This window comes from Ambystoma mexicanum, chromosome 5q (genome assembly GCF_040938575.1).
Source record: "Ambystoma mexicanum isolate Mex_15411 chromosome 5q, UKY_AmexF1_1, whole genome shotgun sequence".
NCBI classification, from domain to species: Eukaryota; Metazoa; Chordata; class Amphibia; order Caudata; family Ambystomatidae; genus Ambystoma; species Ambystoma mexicanum.
Window position 1 is genome coordinate 458832727 of NC_090933.1, and position 21106 is coordinate 458853832.

Below are 21106 nucleotides of genomic sequence, written 5' to 3' on the forward strand. Positions count from 1 at the left end.
CTGAATTAGTTATCATTACTAATTCTTGGAGTTGATGGTTTACGGCAGCAAAAACATCCTCATGTATGGCCATCAATTCAGCCACCTGACCATTCCAGGATCCAATTTTATAGCTGGCTGAAGGTTCAGGTATGTCAATCACCCAAGGATTTCAGACACCAGAGACTCATTTCCTCTCATAATTTTCTTTAATATGATAGGAACAGCCATCCACATGAACTATGTGCATTCCAAGGAGATGTTTTTGTCATACACTTTATGAAAAGAATGTAGAAATGTCTTTATATTATTTGTTGTTTTAAATTCTTCTTCTTCTAGACAGTTGTCTTGGACACAATTCTGAAGATCAGCTAATACTTGTGCTTTTGACAAGCAACACTTCATCTAAATAGGCTAAATTCCTTCCTTCTACGAGATAAGGGTTGCTTTATGCAAAGAATGTATTAAACACAGTTATCCTTTTAACATACTTAAATGGAATTCGGGTCCAGACCTATTGTTGCCCCCAATGTAAATGAAAGTTTATTTTGGTGTTCTTTGACTAACAAGTCCAATATCCATTAGTTAACTTGAGGGTAATATATGTGGACATATTAAAACTACTGATCGATATAAGGAAGAAGTCACCCGGACTTTTGAACACTCTTATTTAATCCCCTTAGCGCTGCACAAAGTCTCCATTGTCTATTTGGGTTTCAATATTTCTAGTACTGTGTTATTAAAGGTATTGTGAATTGGTTGAATAATTCCACAGAATTCCACATTTTTGATAATCTCCATGACTCATTGCATGAATGCTAGAGGTTAGCGGTATTGTCCAACAAATAATGCCACCATATGAGAGTCTGTAGCTATTATAATATAATGAAGAGACTTATATCAACAATCTTAGGAAGTGACATAGAGCTTTTTCTGAAAGTCTAAAAATACCCTCCGTAACTTTTAGTTTCTTCTGTCTTGTAGGCATCAGCCATGCTGATTTGTTCTTATGCCATTTGACCAAAGCCTGGAAATATTTCTGGGCTGGCTTTCTTCTGATTGGTTGGATGAGTTCAAACTTAGGGCATCTATCTGGTTTATTGATTCCTTAATGTCAAGGTAGTCGGTATGTCTCTAACCACTGTCACATCTGCCAGCATATCACCGTTAATGTTGTGCACTCCATAAGGGCACAAGTAGTATACCATAAAATCGCCCCCCTTGTCGGGTATAAAATGTTTCTGGCCTGCTGCCATCAGTATTGCAATGGCAATGTTCATGTATGGGACCAATGATGTAGTAGGTGAAATCCATGGAAAAGTGTCTGGAATCAACAGCTCGTCCAATGGAGGTATTTGGGAATAAAATGACACTTTGGGATTATTATTGTTAACTAATATTTGGATGGTGTCATCTTTGAGATCATCTAATCGAATTGAGAGTGAAGACAGGACCTGTTGTTGAAGAATACAGCAGAAAGCACAATTGAGCTGACCTAAATGATGTTTCATGATCATTCAAGTCCATCTGATTTCACTTGATTCTGAACCAGTCTTTGTTGTTCACAAAATCCAAAATTATTGGAAATCGATGTAATATGTCATTGCTAATATAACAATCAGAAAAAACATCCCTGACAACCCAAAATGTAACATTTCTTTTTTTGTTTTCAATTTTGTTTCCCGACATACACCCGCTAGCAGCCAGGTCCTTTGAATCCATTGCATCATGATCACAATCCCATTTATCAATTAGATTAAATATGGGAATGTTAATATCCTTCTGTAATTGACTACGTAATCTCTTGCTGAAAAAGCTTCTTTCCAGAATAAAACACAGTTTGGAGAGAACTGGTTCCTTTACTTTGTATTATAGCTAAACTTCTGATTTTATCTGCTGAATTATCCATCAGTTGACTTTGATCCTCATCTCACTGGAGGTCTGTCTCAGATAGAATTTCATTGTATTTTACTACAAAGTAGAGAATAATTTCTTATTTGGAGGTAGATTTGTTATCAAAGGATTTGTGGGAGACCCTTTACTGTGGTTTTTGTTCTTGTGATTTCTGGGGCTTGAGTGTTCTGGAAATGAGTCTCCACTTGTTTTGGAGGTGTCTCAATAAAATGACAGGTGCCAATCAAGCTAACATAAATTTCACTTATTCATGCATATCATAGGTGAAAGCCTACAAAATAAATTGTTTACCAGTAAAACAGGTGTGGTCTAAGGAGCCATGACTGTCACCAAATGGGTGAGTCTATGTCCGCCTATTGTCATTTCAACTTCAGTAACCCCATCTACTGTGGTTTCCTTTGCATCAAAATTATGTAGGAGTTTGAGAGTAATACAAGTCTTCTCCTCTTCCCAGGTTTAGCGCTTGAGGACCTCTCAACTAAGTCACCTGAGACTCTGTATTTATGAAAGCCAATACATCACACTTTCCTTGAATGTGTAAACTAGCAAAAAACCTTTCTTTTGATTTCCAATTTACAGAATAGGAGTGAGGTAGCGTATAATTCTGATTGCATGTTTGGAATTTCATGACTCTTGCCAGCCCCACAAGGGCAATCCTCTCAGGATAAAGTTAATATGAATTGGTCAAGGAATTGGTCAAGGACACAGTAGGGATATGAACATGCACTTGGAGATACGTTGGTACTAGGACTTGCCTCGTCCACGGGTTCAAGTTCTCTCCTGCCACTTGGATTAGATACCTAGAAAAACCTTGAGAGGATTGCAAATCCTTCTGTCTATTACTTATTTTGAAATTGTCAGATTTTGTTCTATTTGAGTCTCATTTCTTGGGGTTTCTCTTAACTTAATTTTCTCTTAACTCAGAATCTTTTGGAAGAGGCTTTACATCAGGTAAAAAAAGAAACACTATGTTCCATCTCCACAGAGTTCTCCTCTTTTTCAAATGTAATTGTCACATTTTCCTTATCACTATATTTGGTTTTTTTTTCAATTTTATTTCCAGGAATAATTAGGGTTCACCATTGACCTCTGCTGATGTTTCAGCAAGCTCAGGGTATTTTCGCAGGAGGTAAAAGAAGCTTCCGATAAGGCTTGTATTATCTTTTCTGTTGCATCCCTCCTTCCTTCTTCTCTTGTTGTATTTTTGAATTGAAACAATTTCCTCTTGTCATTGTTCTCCATGATCTATTGATTCACTCTGGTCAAGGTTTCTGTGGGCATTTGAGCCAGAATTTACATTTTGCGATTTCATAATTTGACTAATGATCCCTTTCAAATGTTTAACCTGTTGCTCAAGTTGTGAAAACATGGTTCCACTCTATGGACTTTAGGGTGGTTTTCAATTGTATCTGTGTTATTCCCTAGAAGGTCAACAATATCGTCTAGGAGAGAAGTTTTGGCAAATCTGATAGCTCTTGTTGCATGCATTACTTGGTCTCCACTCACCCTTCAACTGCGATGTGTTATCGTGGAGCCTAGGAAGTAGGAGAAACATTTTCTTGGTAGTTTGTTCTAGGAGGTGGTGATTAGCTTCTCTGCTGTGAAAAGTCTTGATTCCTGGGTTGTGACTATTTCTCTATCAAGGAGAAACAAATTTGTAGCCCAGGATAGGCATAAAATAAGAGTCTGCAGCCTTTGTATCTCCAGATATTTGGACTACATATACCCATCATACCAAGTCAACAAGATCTATGGTCAGGGAGCATGAGAGCGTAGTCAAAATAGCTGCAGAGTTGCAGATTGCAGACCCCAGCATGCCTGATGAAGGACGAGTCAAGTGGCTTTGAACAGAGGGCCTTCTCTGTCTGCTAGTATCTGGCTCCACTGTCTCAAATTATAAACTGAGTAGTAATCTTCACCTCAGCTACATTGTAAAGTGCATTGCTGCTTCCCACATCTAGGTCCACACTCAATAAATACTCTAATGATAATAGCAATGATAATACCTTAATGGTGGCTGGAGCAGGCGTTTGTTTGGGATGCTTGATTCTGTTTTTAGATGTTGTTGGGTTCTGTGCTTCATAGATCCTCATAGCTTGCATGTTGATCCAATTGTTGATTCTCCAGTCATCAAATTCATGAATAAATGAGTCACTATGTATTTTGGAAGAGCATGGGAAAACGTAGTTTTGAAATCTTGACTTTTGCTATCAACAAGTCAAGAACTTGGGACAAATGTGCTCTTGAGTTCTTAAGCAAACTCCCTACAAGACTGTTCCTCAGAACACATTTTTGGGCTTTCTGTGAGTTGATAAATATTTTAAAATGGCCACCATGTAAAAGGACCATTTGTAATTGTCTGATCTTCAGGCACAGCAAAGGGGCTAGAAAACTCAAGATAGAACATACATTTGTGTTGTTTTGGTCATTCTTCAATCCAAAAGGTGCCATCTTTTCATACAGTTCTAAACGCTCCCAAACAAAATATTTTGCATTTTTATGGTTAGAGTGATTGTGATGAATTTACTTCTCCACTGCAGGAGTACAGGCATGTGTAGAGGCTAAAGCGCCTACTCAGCTCTCACACTTCTCTAAACCACGAGCCAACACAATCTTAAAACTAAAGCAGGCACAGTTAAGAGATATGCCTCCTTCACTTTTCTGGTAACATGGGCCAAGGAAATTATACATTCTCAAGAGGATGTGAACAGCGTTTAGTAGCAAAGCAAAGAGCAAAGTATAATATTACAAAATAAAGGAATGTCCAATAAAGGGTCTATAAAAATATATGTATACTTTAAATAAACACAATGTATAATAATGACTAAGTAAAACAAAACTACACAAAACCATTCCCTGACAAAATAACACAGAATAAGCAAAATGTTAGGATCCAGTGCAGGGATGGACGTACACCCGCCCGCCTATCAGTCACAACCTTACTTTCATCTTCTAGTCAGACACGCCAACCCGTGGAAATGCTGGGATCTGCTTTTCAGCAGTATTGTCTGCTGTAGCGGCTTAGGGACATTGGGAACGTCTCCGGAGATTTGCAAGTATTGTTTTAGATGTTTCTTCATGTTCATCATACAATGTTGCAAGTCATCTGACTTGCGGCATCTTAGCAAGGTCCTTTATCTATTTTATTTATTACATTTGTTTTATGCCCAGTCCCTGAGGCATTACAGACAACTTAGTTATGATTAGAAGCATAGACAATTAATACATAAATGAAACAGTTACACGAACATTGCATATTATGGTGTAATTACTGAACATTGCATGGGTCATATGAAGTTATTTAAATATTAGTGTAACAGTCATTGATGCATTGGAGTCTATCAAGTGGGGATGATGGGGGACTAAGGTTTGCGAGGTCTCAATTGGCTAGAATTGGTTAAATAACGAGGTTATTAGAGTCTTTTTGAAGCTCTGGAAGGGATCTTTGGTTTTGATATTTATGAGGAATGCGTTCCAATATATAGGGGCCATGACTATGAAAATACTACCCCCTGCCCTAGAGCTTTTGTAGCGTGGGATCTCAAGGAGTGAGTTTTTATTTGACCTAAGAGTTCTGTTAGATACTTTTGGCTATTGAATTGTTGATATATATATAGGAGCTTTCTTGGTAAGATATTTATGCGTAATAAACAGTGGTTTGAAAATGATTCTTGCTTTGATGGGTAGCCAATGGTCTCTCTCCTGATGTTGGAGATGTGGTCAGTCTTTTTATTCCTAAAGCTGCTCATAGTGCTTTGTTCTGCATTAATTGTAGTTTGGCCAAATTTGGGTTGGAGTTACCTAGTAGGAGTACATTGCGGTAATCCAACTTAGATAATATCAAAGCCCTGGCTAGGTTAATACAGTTTTTGGGCATAAGGTATTGGCGTTTTAGGGCAATAAGTTTGGACGTGTAGGAGGTAGCTGACGATAGGGCATTAACCTGTTTTGTCACAGTTAAGTTAGCATCTAGATAAACACCTAGAGTCTTTACCTGTTTGAGTACTGGTATAGGAGTACCATGAATATTGATTGCTGAGTAGTCCGTATGAAGGGCATTAATTTTATTTGGCTAGCCCACCATGAGAATCTCTGTTTTTTCATCAGTGAGACAAAGGCTGTTGAGAGCCATCCAATTTTGTATTATTGCATACATTTTATGAATGAGCAGGGTGTCCTGATCATAGTTCCCTGTGATGGGGATGAGGATCTGGGTGTCATCCACACAGTTGGTGTAGATGACACCCATAGCACCCAGTGCTGCAAATAATACTTAGTGTAGGAAAAGGTGGGCAATAGACAAGACCCTTGGGGTACACCTATGGGAACTTTGATGGGGTCAGCTGCCTCTTTCCCAACGGATACTCATGAGGTACGATCCACTAGGAAGGATTTCACCCAGAGGGTTGCCTCCCTTGAGAATCTGAAGTCGTTCATTAGTGTAGCACAGAGTTTGTCATGATCCACTAAATTGAATGCGGAAGATAGATCTATCAGCATGCGTATGCAGCGTTTGCGTGCATCCCTTATGGTATCCATCTGGATTTTGAGGTCAAGGAGTGCTGTTTCGGTACTGTGGTTGGGCTGAAATCCAGATTGTTTAGCACCCAGGAGCTGATTTTGTTCCAAATAGGATTGGATTTGGGTGTAGGCTATTTTATCTATTATTTTCAACAAGAACAGGACTGTAGTTATTGTTCGGTAGTTCATAGGGATTATTGGGTCCAGGGTTGGCTTTTTCAGAAGAGGGGTCACCCATGCCTCTTTGATGCTAGCTGGGACCGTGTTAGGATTAAACGAGGCCTTAACAAAGTTAGTGATGATGGGAGTCAGAGTAGGGGCACGCATTTTGACTAAATGGGCTGGGAAATTGTCTCCTTTGCAATTTGAGGCTTTTAGTTTGGATATGGTATCCAACACTGAATCTTGGGAGACCGGGGTAAAATGGAATAACTCACTAGCGTTGTCATTCAATATGTCAGAGATGGTGGTAGGCATATTTCTGTCAGCTAAGAGCTTTCTTTTTGAGATGATTTTCTTTTGTAGTAGTAAGATTTTTGACGCTAACGTGTTCTGGATCGTAGTGCACCACACTTTGTGCAAGTTAGTAGGTGAGGTGGCTGGGATTGGATTTTCCAACTATCTGAGGATGGTAAAGAGCTCCTGAGAGGTAGAGGTGGCGTTGCTGATACGCATGTTAAATGCATTTGCTTTATGAGTTATGATTGCTGCTTTATAGATTTTGTTTGCTGCGCTGAATGCATTGGCTGAGTCTATTGTATTGTTTTTTTTTTATGAATGTGCTTGAGGGATATTTTTTTGTATCTGAGTGATACTAGTTCATCATTGAACCAAAAGCTTGTGCGTTTGTCAGCATGTCAAGTTTAGGTTGTAATGGGTGCTACTGAGTCAATAGTAGTTGCGAGGCATTTCTGGTAAGAGTCGGCAAGGTAATTAGGATTATCCTCGTTAAAGTGGTTGTTGCCAAGGCTTCTCTTAGGATAAGGGAGAGGTTATCAGCTGGTGGCCAGAACCCATACATCCAGTATATTCTTTCTATTCAGTGTATCAGGTAATTAGAACGTAGGTAATTAAGGAGGGCCTGGATCATTTGTTAGTGTTCTACAGACACTAAGAGCTCCCTTTGTGGAGGTAAGCAATTTACTAAAGTAAAGTGTATCTGAATGGATTATTGTCAGTTTGTTTAGATATTTAAATTCTGCACAGTGTCTCTTCTGCAGCTCCAGAAGTCCTTGTTCCAAACTAAAGGGGGTGTGTCAAGTAGCACTCCTGCCCCGATCCCTGGGTCACTGTTAGGCGATCCTCTGCACACCAAACCACTGCACACCAGAATACTGCTCACATTTCCCCAACACCTCCCTCCAGGGTTCGAGGCTCATGTGATTCGGTTTACCCAAAGGACCGAAAGCTCCGTAACAGGTATGGTTTACGGGCTCGATTGCAACCCTTCCTGCACTGGCAGTTGCCATGGAGAAGTTACAGCAGAAGGGGCGGCGTTACATCTCCACGCCGATCACGTGACCCAGAGTGGCGTTCCTCACGTGACCTTGTTGGACGTCACATGACCCCGAAACGCACAGTATATAAGGCTTGAGACTCGGAACACTCATTGCTTCTCAGCTGTCTTCAGACCCTGTTTGGCGTTACGTTTTGGTTTGCTTTCCTGGTTTACCTTGATCTTGGAACTCTCTCTTGGACTCCTTCGGATTACCCCTTTGTACCTTTGCTTGGAACTGTTTACCTGTTGCTGAATTTCGGACACGAACCTGACTTGCCTTCGGATCATCCCTTGGTACCTTGTTGAACTTCTACGCCATTTCCCTTTTTGGGATTCAAGTCACGCCTTCAGTCCTACAGGTGGTTTATCCTGCATCCACACGTGTCTGCGGTCCTCATGTTCTAGGGACCGCCTTATCTGAGTCTCGAACCTCCCTCCTAGGTTTCCTGAACCTTCCAAACACCTGATAGGTAAGGCTATTCAGATTCTTTGGTTATTGTGATTATTTACTGTAATTGCCTTGTACTTAACCTCGTCCTTTTTGACAGCAGCATTGGTGTTCCAGAGGTTCCGTGGATCCGGGAAGTAACATCTCCCACCTGTGGCCCCAAAGGTAGCACAGCGGGTTTCTTTTAGTTCCCCTGTGCGTCACTTGAGGACGGAGGTTTCAACGGTCTACACGACACTCAAGTCAGAACAGACTGAGAAGCCATATAGTCATGTTAGACAATGCAGGGATCTACGGAAGAACCCATAGCTGCTTTAGTTCAGGCGATTACAGTATTAAGGGCAGATATGGCCGCCGCTAATACGGTGATTCACCAGAGGTTAGATTCCATACAGATTGTTCAGCATTCTCTCCCTGCAGACCCTGAATTCGGGGATGCTAGCACTTCAACCACACCGCCTCCGTTGGCAAGTACCCCAACTCCAGCTCCGGTGGTCCTCCCAACCCCTTCCCCTTTGGCTGCTCCTGAACGTTATCAAGGTGATCCCAAGAAGTTCAGGACTTTCATTAATCAGTGCAAGTTACATTTCTTGTGCAGACCTCTGGCATTTCCTAATACCACCGCCAAAGCCGCTTTTGCCCTTTCCCATCTGGCCAGGACAGCTGCCGCTTGGGCTAACACTTTGTTGGAGAACAATAGCCCGGTTCTCTATGATTTTGATTTGTTAGTTCAAGAGATGTCTCGAGTCTTTGATAACAGACACAAGGCATTTCACTGCTTGGAACCAGCCTCTCGCCAGATTGCTTGCTCACCTCTTTTCCTTTCGCTCCTGTCCTACGAAGTCTATTATGGCTATGAGGATGGGAACAGCCCCTTGGAGCATCAGGCATAAAGTGAGCGATGCTTGGGGGATGTAAACTTCCACGGCTCGCTACTGCTTCAACAGTTGCTTCACTTCACTGACCCATCTCCGGTCTGACTCAGGTGCCACTGGGAACTACATAGACATTGCGTTAGCCCATTCCCTCAATCTACCTTTAGTGGTAAAAACCCGACCTGAACCTGTTCAGGCCGTAGATGGCACGGCACTAGTTTCTGGTCCTGTTAGACACCAAACTGCACCTCTATTGTTGACCATACAAGACATTCACACAGAGACGTTAAGTTTTGACTTGATCACCACACCTCAGTTCGGTATCATATTAGGAATACCATGGTTACGTGAACACAATCCTCTGATTAATTGGCAATCAGGCACGGTGCTCTTCGAGTCTGAGATTTGTCAGAACTATTGTCTCCCAACCCATCAAGCAACCGATACTCCTTCTCGGGCCTTGGGAGCTCTAGCTCAACTCACGCTGAATAATGATGGATCAGAAGTTGTGAATTCCCATACCGTTGGGGGAGTGGTGTCAGGGATTCCATCTGAGTATAAAGCATTCGAATCAGTTTTCGATCGCGGTTCTTCCGAGGTACTTCCTCCACACAGACCATATGACTGCCCAATTGAATTAATCCCTAATTCCACCATTCCTTCGGGCAGAATTTATTCCTTTTTTCCCTCGGAAGAACAAGCATTGAAACAGTACGTACAGAATGCCTTACGACTAGGACATATCCGCCCCTCTACTTCACCAGCTGCAAGTCCCATATTTTTTGTACCTAAGAAAGAGGGGGATTTACGTCCTTGTGTGGATTATCGGCGTCTTAACGCTATCACGAAAAAGGATAGATATCCAATTCCGTTAATCACACCTCTTCTGGACCACTTATCCCATGCTTCTGTTTTCACCAAGCTGGATCTTCGCGGCGCATACAACCTAGAGCGCGTTCGCGAAGGCGATGAGTGGAAAACTACCTTTTGCACCCGTTACGGCTTGTATGAATATCTAGTCATGCCCTTCGGTCTATGCAATGCCCCGGCAACATTCCAGCGTTTTATGAATGACATATTCAGGGACATTCTGGATGTATACATGGTTGTTTATTTGGACGACATCTTGATCTTTTCACGGAATCTTGATGACCATGTAAAGCATGTCCGGGAAGTATTATCCCGTCTGAGGGAACATTCCCTATTTGCCAAACCCGAGAAATGTCAGTTCCATAAAACGTCTGTTGAGTTTCTGGGCTTCCACATTACCCCTGGGGCATTATCCATGAACGAATCCAAGGTTAAAGCAGTCCTATATTGGCCAGTTCCTCAAACACTCAAGTCCTTACAGGCCTTTTTGGGCTTCGCCAACTTTTATAGACGCTTTATTTCCTCCTTTTCCACAATTGTAGCCCCACTCACGGCCCTGACCAGCCCTCAGGTACCCTATCGATGGCAGAAGGAACATCAAGAATCTTTTGAGGCTTTGAAAACCGCTTTCACTACCGCACCAGTGCTCCAACACCCCAATCCCGATCTTCCGTTCATAGTTGAGGCAGATGCCTCTTCTTTTGCTCTTGGTGCGGTATTGTCTCAGACATGTACCACAACAGGCAAGTTGCACCCGGTGGCATACCACTCCCGTAAGTTTTCCAATACTGAGACCCATTATACTGTAACGGAGAAGGAACTCCTGGCTGTCATGGACGCCTTTCGTGTCTGGCGCCATCATCTTCTGGGGGCTAAGCATCCAATCACTGTATACTCAGATCATCGAAATCTACAGGATCTGGCCTCCTTAAAGTGCATCAATAGCAGACAGGACCGGTGGCATCTTTTCTTTTCCGCTTTTGATTTCCACATTATGCATTGTCCTGGAAACTCACATGGAAAAGCGGACGCCTTGTCACGTTCTCTGGGTGGGGTCGAATTGCCAACCTTCCCTGACACTGTTCTTGGAAAGGGTCATGTGATTTGTCTCTGCACTCCCTCTTTGTCATTGTTAGATTCTGTACGAGCTTGGACGAGCAATCATTCCGACCAACTGCGGGATTGGGACCCCGTTTATTCTAATGGGTTGCCTTTCGTGCATGAACGTCTGTTTCTTCCCACGCCTGACACTCGTAACTTGGCCCTTGAGTGGTCTCATGATGCTCCCTTTAATGCCCATCCCGGTCAAGAGCGCACTTTGGATCTCCTAAAGTGATGGTGCTGGTGGCCTTCTATGAAGCGCTATGTGGAATGCTATGTCAATTCATGTGCTGTTTGTGCTCAGGCTAAACATCGAAGAGGACGACCAGTTGGGCTGCTGCTTCCACCTCCGGTACCTCCAAGACCTTGGCATACACTGACAATGGATTTCGTGACCGATCTCCCCAAGATACGAGGTTTTGACACCATCTGGGTGGTGGTGGACACGTTCACTAAAATGGCTCGTTTTGTTCCTTGTAAGGGTATTCCTTCGTCCCCAGTCTTGGCAGACCTGTTTTTTGAACATGTGTTCGTGTTATTTGGACTCCCTTCGGTCATTGTATCTGATCGAGGGTCTCAATTCACCTCTCGTTTTTGGAGATCATTGACTAAATTACTTGGCATCGATACCAGGTATTCTTCGGCCTATCATCCTGAGACTGATGGGCAGACCGAAAGAACGAATCAATCTATGGAGCAGTATCTTCGGTGTCTTATATTGCAGCAACAGACCTCCTGGTTGAGCGCTTTACGGCTTGCTGAGTTCGCTTACAATAATGCGGCTCATTCTGCCACAGGTTTTTCTCCTTTCTACGCCCTCTATGGACAACACCCCAAGGTCTTGCCTGTCCCTGATGCTTCTGTCTCTTTGAATCCTGCGGCCACGGCTTGTCTTAGGGATCTGTCTGCTGTTCATGCTAGTACTGTGGTCCATCTTACTGAAGCAAAGGCTTCTATGAAGACTCGTGTTGACGGCAAGCGTCTGGCTGCTCCTCCCTTAGTGGTGGGTTCTAGAGTGTGGTTGTCTTCACGTCACCTTCGCCTGGGGGGTTGCCGGAAACTTCTGCCTCGTTTCGTTGGCCCGTATGTGATCTCTCAGGTTGTGAATCCAGTGGCTTTTCGTCTGGTCCTCCCGAGTTCTTGGCGTATCCATCCTGTTTTTCATGTCTCTCTCCTCAAGCCTTGTCCTGATTCTTCCCGCCTCCGGGCCCCTGTAGCTCCGGTTTCCCAGGCCTCTCCTGATGTTTTCGAAGTATCGGCCATTTTGGGTTCCCGCTGGTTTAGGGGTAGGCTCCAGTATTTGGTGGATTGGAAGGGTTATGGACCGGAGGAGCGTTCTTGGGTTTCCGCTTTGGATCTTGACGCTCCTCGGTTGGTGGCTCGCTTCCATAGGGATCACCCGTCCTGCCCACGGGGTCGTGGGCCGTTGGGGGGGGGCTATGTTAGGCGATCCTCTGCATACCGAACCACTGCACAGCAGAATACTGCTCACATTTCCCCAACACCTCCCTCCAGGGTTCGAGGCTCATGTGATTCGGTTTACCCAAAGGACCGAAAGCTCCATAACAGGTATGGTTTACGGGCTCGATTGCAACACTTCCTGCACTGGCAGTTGCCATGGAGAACTTACAGCAGAAGGGGCGGCGTTACATCTCCACGCCGATCACGTGACCCAGAGTGGCGTTCCTCACGTGACCTTGGTGGACGTCACATGACCCCAAAACGCACAGTATATAAGGCTTGAGACTCGGAACACTCATTGCTTCTCAGCTGTCTTCAGACCCTGTTTGGCATTACGTTTTGGTTTGGTTTCCTGGTTTACCTTGATCTTGGAACTCTCTCTTGGACTCCTTCGGATTACCCCTTTATCCCTTTGCTTGGAACTGTTTACCTGTTGCTGAATTCCGGACACGAACCTGACTTGCCTTCGGATCATCCCTTGGTACCTTGTAGAACTTCTACGCCATTTCCCTTTTTGGGATTCAAGTAACGCCTTCAGTCCTACAGGTGGTTTATCCTGCATCCACACATGTCTGCGGTCCTCATGTTCTAGGGACCGCCTCATCTGAGTCTCGAACCTCCCTCCTAGGTTTCCTGAACCTTCCAAACACCTGATAGGTAAGGCTATTCAGATTCTTTGGTTATTGTGATTATTTACTGTAATTGCCTTGTACTTAACCTCGTTCTTTTTGACAGCAGCATTGGTGTTCCAGAGGTTCCGTGGATCCGGGAAGTAACATCTCCCACCTGTGGCCCCAAAGGTCGCACAGCTGGTTTCTTTTAGTTCCCCTGTGCGTCACTTGAGGACGGAGGTTTCAACGGTCTACACGACACTCAAGTCAGAACAGTCACACAGATTGTTCATCCATCTGTTGGTCTTATTGATTGGGAAGGGGGTAGCACAGCATCCCGATTTCCAAAGAATCAAATGTCCTTCACGCAAATCTCGCAAACCTGATGCAAAGATAGCAAGAGGCAGCATACTCAGTAATGAATCAGGTGTGTAAGTCAAGTTATAACCACAATGCTCTTTAAAATGATATGTTTTCTAGCAGTCTCTAGGGCCCACAAATTGACAAAAGGAAGGCAGTTAACAGTCAATAGGACCTTTTTGTGGCTATTGGTGGTCCGGCAGTGTCTAATCAGCCTTCTTGGGGCTATGCAAGCAAGTTGAAGATCAGAAGAGTGCAAAAGGCAGCACTGGAAGGTCTGAGTACCTTTCCCATGCTACCAAACATAGGGGAGGTTGGCACACAACTGCAGGGGTTCTTCAGAATGGTGAGGTCCCGGATACCAATGTGGCTGGCAGAGATCCATGTCTTGCTCCAGCAGCATGTCATTCCTCGGGTTGCTGTGAGTCCCACTCCAGGGACTCAGGAACACGATAGGTCCTTGTTCCTGGACTCCCAAATATGAGGAGGATGCCACAGAACCACAGGGGTCCTTCAACACAGTGAGATCCTGGGTACCACTGTGGCTTGCAGAGAGGCAGGTGTTATTACAGCAGTCGGTTCACCCCAAAGGTGCCTGGGTGTGGTAAAGGGACAGAGCAGTCTTCACATCACTGGCAGAGGACTTTGTAGAGATCAACTATCCCAAGAGAAGTCCAGTGAAATTGTCTTTATGTGCTGGAGTCTAGAAGATCATTCAAAGATGTGGTATGAGAACCCTTCTTTTAAGGGTGAAAGTTGATAGTGATTGGATTAAAGCTAGACTGCATTAAGGCTCCAGTGCCAGCTCTCGAAAAGAGTGAGCCTTGCCCATCTGACATTATATCCAAAGTGATTTGTGTTAGAGGAAGTGGAGTGGACAGAAAGGAGAGAAAGAGGCAGAGAGAAACAAAGATATTGGAATCTTCCCCCACTTGACAGAGGTCTCCCTGTCTACACTAAACCCATCCCCTTACCTTCCCATTAGTATGCAGCACCCTTGTGTGAGGATACAACTTTTGAATGTGTGTGCTCCTTTGATTCCTAGGCCCAGAACAACTTCCAGTTGAGCATCTGTCTCTTGGGCATGGTGTTACCTATCCCCAAAAAGAGATCAAAGAAGATGTATGGCCAAACAGGTTCCTGTTCTTTCACGTGGCAGGACCAGCCAATCTGGACAGGTTACACATCACCTTCCACAGCTGACCTGGCTCACAGGAGTGGACACATCTGTGTTATTGAATTGCTTGTACCTACAATGATTATGATCAGTGCATTGCACCATGCCATATCTCTGCCACGGCTTACATTTAAAGTTTGCCCTGCCACCAGCATGGGATACTGATAATCATGATATTTGTGACAGGGGTGCATATCTTTAATGCCACCCTTGTGCTGCAGTTACTGTGCCTGTCTATTCAGCTGGCAAGACAGTACCTGCAGCCTGAACTGGCTCTTTGCCACTGTAGGGCAGGCACGTTCCATTCAGGCTTCAGATGCAGCAGTGCAGTGCCAAGGTGTACACTATGCTTTTAGAATGGAGTTTATGAAAGGGGATATCTGTGATGATAAGGTTTGTGCTTGAGCTCGGCCCCTTCCCAGAGACACATTTGGGATGTTCTCTCAGATCTGCTGCCTCAGCCTCTTCTCTCACAAGAATAGGTTTCTCTTTGCTTTCTGAGTAGAGCTGCTGATTGGCAGGGACTCTTGTATTCTAACCTCACATTTGGATGGCCTCTTAGCTGAAGGAGTGCACTCCTCAGCATGCTGTCCTGTACTTTTGGGCACATCAAGGGTGTTTTAAAGAAGAGTGTTATCAAAGAATATTTGATGTTTTTATGCACAGATCCGGAGGAGAAAGATCTGTCATGAGGTGGCTGTAAGCTTGGCTAGGATGTATAAAATTGCTGCCAGCAATGAAGCAATTTTAAAAGAAGAACAGATTTTTCATTCAATCAGCAGCCTCTGATCTCATATGAGGAAAACAGACTAAGAGAGAAAAACGAAGTGAATGCTCCCAAAACCGAACCAAGAGTTATTAACAAATCAGAGGATGAAAATAAATTGGAGAAGGAAGGTGATATGGATGAAGCATTTCCCTAGATACCCCAAACCCTTCAGTAAGGGCAAAGGTGTAGCCTCATCTAAGTCTCAGCACAGCATAAATGTAAATGATATGGTGTCTCAAGTGACACAGAAACACTCTCAATATAAAATACATCTCAACCCCTTAAGTGCAACGGATGAGTATGCTCGTCCTTTTTGCATAGACTTGCATAATAGCCTGGCAGTTAAGCGGTTACAGATTTACTTTTTCTCTGTGGGGCCTAGAGCTGTCCATCTACCTCTCTTCTTGCCATAACCCTACTTTCTAGCCAGGCATCTGTATCCCCTGGTTAGTGCTACTGAAAGTTGGCCCGTACTGTCTGCAAATCTGTCTTCTGCTACTGATGGCTCCCTAATGAACTTTCTAACATCCTCGACTCTGACCAACTATTTGTGTTTTAGTAGGAGTTTGGATAGTGTTTTACACTTTCTCTGTGGATTTTTTCTATTTCAATCATATCCACTCACCTCCACTCTTCTGTTCTTACTGCCACCCCTCTCCTCCTTACTCCTCCCACCAACCCTACATCCCTCATAGTTGTCACTCCTCCTATCCAAGCGACAGTGTGGAATCCTGTCCTACATGCAAAACATGGGTGTCAGTGTTCAACTTCAGACATTGTAAGATGGCCGCCAGGAAACACAAAATGTTCTCTACAAAGGGTTGGACTATATGCGACATTGAAAAAGGACTATGTTCTTGTGATTACAATTCAGCATGTTAAAAGGGTATCCAGTTGACAACATTGTTGTATGTGAACAAGCACCCAGAGGTGTTCAAAAATATGACATTCTAGAGTGCCCCTATGCCTCTTTTGAATGAAATCATTGGTTTTCTTTGAACTCTGGCCATTTGCTTGACTGTTTATATGGGAACCCTGAAGTGCGCTTTTGAGACATGCCGGTTCCTCTCTTCTGTATGAAATATATACATGTTGTGGCGAACAATGTTCTACCAGCACCTGCTGCAAATTAAGCGCATGGATTTTCCCTTGTTTCACCTTCAAGAGTGTATGATGTATTTATGATATATTATAGGGCGGGATAACCACCCTATAGTTAAGGTGAGTCAGAGACGCATAGGAAACCCTCAAAATTGTATTTGTAATAACCTTAGATTGGAGTAACGGATTTGGCAAAAATTTCGTAAGTGATTAAAAGTCTGTGCCCCCCAGACTGTACATTTTCGTAAATATTTGTAAAGAAATGAAAAAGTGATTAAGAGTCATTTTTTTCCTCCAAAAGTGCGGCCTACTTCCCATTTTTTTTTCCCATAGACAAAAAAGGTCAAATTATTCCAAAGTGCACCGGCTAAACCGCTGGATGGATTTGGACCAGGTTCGAAACAACTTTGGCGCAAAATATTGACTTTCAATCCTTTTGTGTATTGGGGTTATTCTGTGCAAGGGTTATTTTAAAATTTGACAGAGAAGGGAGTGCCCCTATCCCCACAAAAACTATAGTTATATCTCCATTGGTGCATTGCAGGATCATGGTTTTCAGAAATGAAATGTCCACCATTTTGTTTTTCTCTCGATACAAGAGATATTCGCAGCTATAGCCGAGGTTATGGCAAAATTAAAGGAAGTAAAACGCTATTTGTAGGTCAAAAAACATACTATTGTCGTCAGGGTAGAGGTGGGGGATGGCAAGAGGGCACTGAGTGAAATTTGGGAGTTGGAGGGGGCGTAGGGACTGAGTTTGCAGCACGAAACTTTCCATATCCTCAGCTATTGCCACAAATAGCCGACATCTCGATGCAAATTGCGTCATAGAAGCAGCATGTGTTCTGGGGTGAAAGGGAAAGTGCAGAGCAGGTGAGGAGGCTGTTTGGGGAGTGAAGGCAGCTGGCACAGATGAAGGGGCAATTGGTGAGGGCTTGTGTGGGCAGGGAATCATTTTTATTGTCTGCTGTGTTGAAGAGTTTCATGGTTATTTTCGAGGTTACAATAAATACAGATAGCCGTGGGTATGTGTAGTTCGGTATGCACCGCTATATATTTTGGGGTGTCAGTGTTTTATATTTTTTTTAAAGTTCTTTGTTTAGGTATAGTCTCGCTGGGGGTGAAAAATCCCTGGCCATGGCCAAAGGCCATGGTCAGAGACTTGGTAGGTATTAGAGAGTTTTTTTTAAAAAAAATTGGATGTGTGTTTTCAGACTTTTGAGCATGTGAGACTTTCGAGATAAAATAGAAGAAAGTAGTTTAACAAAATAAATATGAAAAGGAGGAATTGCAATGTAGTTTTAGATGTACAATAGAATGTATTTTAGGGTGTGTATTTTCAATTATGGTTTTATATTCTGTGGCTGTGGAATGTTATCCTCCCTAGTATATTTTTACATATTTGTATTTGTTCAGTTATTTCCTATAAGTACATGAGCATTGTTTTTCTGTACTGATTATACAAGTTGTATAGTAGTATAAAAGTTAAAGTTAGTCCCCTTCTAAACTAACTTTTTGTAACCGCGGCTATAATAAAAGTCAATGAACTGTAGCCACGGGTATAATAAAAAATATTTTTTTGTTATTTAATTTGATATTTGTGTATTTATATATTATAAGTAGTCCTTAAAACGACTGTTTGGGGGATCACTGAGTGTAGAACTTTAGCACATCAGGAGTACTGTTTTGATATTATCAAGGAAACTGCATTTCCTTAATCGGTTAGGTGTACTCCATCATGCCTATAGAAATTGGCCATGTAGAACTGTATTTTGTTGTTCGAATTCCATAATTGGGTGTGGTCTCCCCTGAATGCTGAAACTGCTTTATTAACATTTCTCTGGGATTTCACAATTTTACCATTAAACCTGATGGTCCATCTCCATTTTTGCCTCTGAGTTAGATTGGAATAGATGAAGATGGTGTGAGGAAATAGTTCCATTAGTTTTTACATGTGTTGTTTCATCATTAAAGTAAGGGACACCCCTCGTACATTCGACAAATCATTGCCTCCACAGTGAATTAGTATGACATCTGGGTGCCCTGTACTTCTCAGACTTAACAATTTTGGAAAAATGTGGAACCAACAGCAAACTGTCTCCAATCAGCCACACAGTTTTGATAGCAGTCATGGTATCTGCAGTATTTGTCTGTTTCAAGGAAAATTATTCCTTCTTTCAATTTCTAGTAGTCTGTATGAGTAGGGTATGTATGATGTGTGTGTGTTGTACTTTGTAATTGGTGAATGGTGCTATTGTTCGTATTTGCGGCTAACGAACTTCCGCCCAGCATGCATCATTGCTAGTCGCGGTTAGACACCTGCCCTATTGCAGCAGTGGCTATATTAGAGCAATTGACACATCGTGTGTTTGTGGACGTGTGGTAGTCGCGGTTATCCAAAATTTTGGGTGGGGAGGCATGTTATAATCATTGAGTGTTTTGGGGGATTATAGAAGACTAGGGGATTGGAGGAGGATTATGAGGAGTAGAGGGGGAGCTGGTAGGCATGTTGGTGACAGTTTTGGGAGAATGGTGTAGTGGAAATGCAATTTTGAATTCAACGTTTTTGCAAATTGCCACAGCTATCAACAGACGTGTAAGAGGGGCTCTTGTATAGCCACGTCTATAAAAAGGCACGTGCTTAGGCGCATCAATACTAATCTGTGTTTCATCTGTTGTGGCTGGAACCGCAGGTATATTTAAAGCCGCGTCTACAAATATATATTTTCTGTGCAATAATCATACTTTTATGTGGATGATACAGTACAGATTTTTATTTGTGTATGTTATTTCATGTACTTGGTTGTTCACTTATTTAATTTGAAGGCTTCAAGGCCAATTTAGTTTGATTTGGGTCTTGCAGAAAAATGTACATGAATCCGTGGCTACAAGCGAGCTTTGTAGCCGTGTTCAATATCTGCTGGTATGTTTGATGCTGAGCAGGGTTTGTATGTGTTTTGGTGTTTCTAATTGGGTAGTGTTAAATTTGTTAATGTGTACTTCATTGTGATAGGTTGCAGTGAACATGTCAGCATTTTATTAGTTTTCTTATAATATAGTCCTCTTTTTGTGGTTCTGATTTTGGAAAGTATGAAACTCCATTTTTGTCTACTTTTCCCATTTTCACTACAGAACTCACACTGTGCAGTTCATGTTACCTGTGATAAAATATTATTGGCAGTAATCAGTTGTTGGTGATTGGTGTGTTGAAAGTTTGATTTGATAATATGTTCATAATGGGGTGTGTGGTTTTCTTTGTTTTTTACTGTATATGTTAACAATGAAGTGCTGCTGCTGTATATGAAGAAAATGGGTGGGAATAATTATTGATAGTTGTTTATTAGGAAAGAAATTGCATTTTAATGAGGTGCATGATATAAAACCATGAAGTATGCTTGTTGTTTTCAAAATAAAAGATGTATCACAGAGCAGTAGAAATTGGATTTTATCTATAATGTTTTTTTTAAATTACTTACGTTGTGTGTTAATGTGATTTTTGGGGTGATATAATATGTGTTAGACCCCACCTTGAATGTTTCTGCAAAGTCTGAATGGATTTTGTGATGTGGGGCTAAGTCATATGACTATTGTATGGATGTACATTTTGACAGTTTTGAACAAATAAAACATGGGCGGATTTCCAGTAAAGTCATGTAAGGAGCATTGGCAAGGAACTGAATGCATGATTATTTTTTGACAAGTGTCATAATGTAGGTACAAAAAATAGTGATCTATAAGTGGTGATTGAGGTATAGCCTGTGGCCACGAGCAGTGGCCAGATTTTCTGGGTCATGGCGAAGGTCATGACCCAGACAATCATGATAATGACCATCACCACGAGGGATGGCCAATGGGGTTAAAGTGGCCACGTGCAGAAGGGACCGGCTATGTGGCAAGGTTTTTGTAAATTGGGATAGGTTTGAAAGGGAAATACAAATGGGCTTGTGGGTACAGGTTGAAGTGCTGGATGGGATTGCAGCACATACTGGAAAGCATGGTTTTGCAAATAACAAATTTGATTATTGTGGCATGCGCCATGGCCAAAGCTGTAGGTCTGAATCGAGAAACATTTAGCTTGTGGTTACAGCCTGAATCGGTGGACTAGATTACAACAAACTTGCGCAATGAGCATTAGCAACGATCTACAGTCATGTTTTTGTAAATATGTGTTGTGTTTTATTTTTCCAAAATGTAAAAATGCAAGTAGAAAAGCTAGTGATATATATTTTGTGTCTGGGTAGTGGGCCTGACCCTCGGCAAATGCATATTTCTACTCTGATTTGCTAATAGTGGAATGCAGCATGACTGATGCCTATGCTCCATGGATTTGGTGACTTGCCATCGTTGCAAGCCATGAGCAGTGGCCATTGGTTACATTATTATGGCACAGTGTACACTGAACGATAATGCAAGCTAGGTGC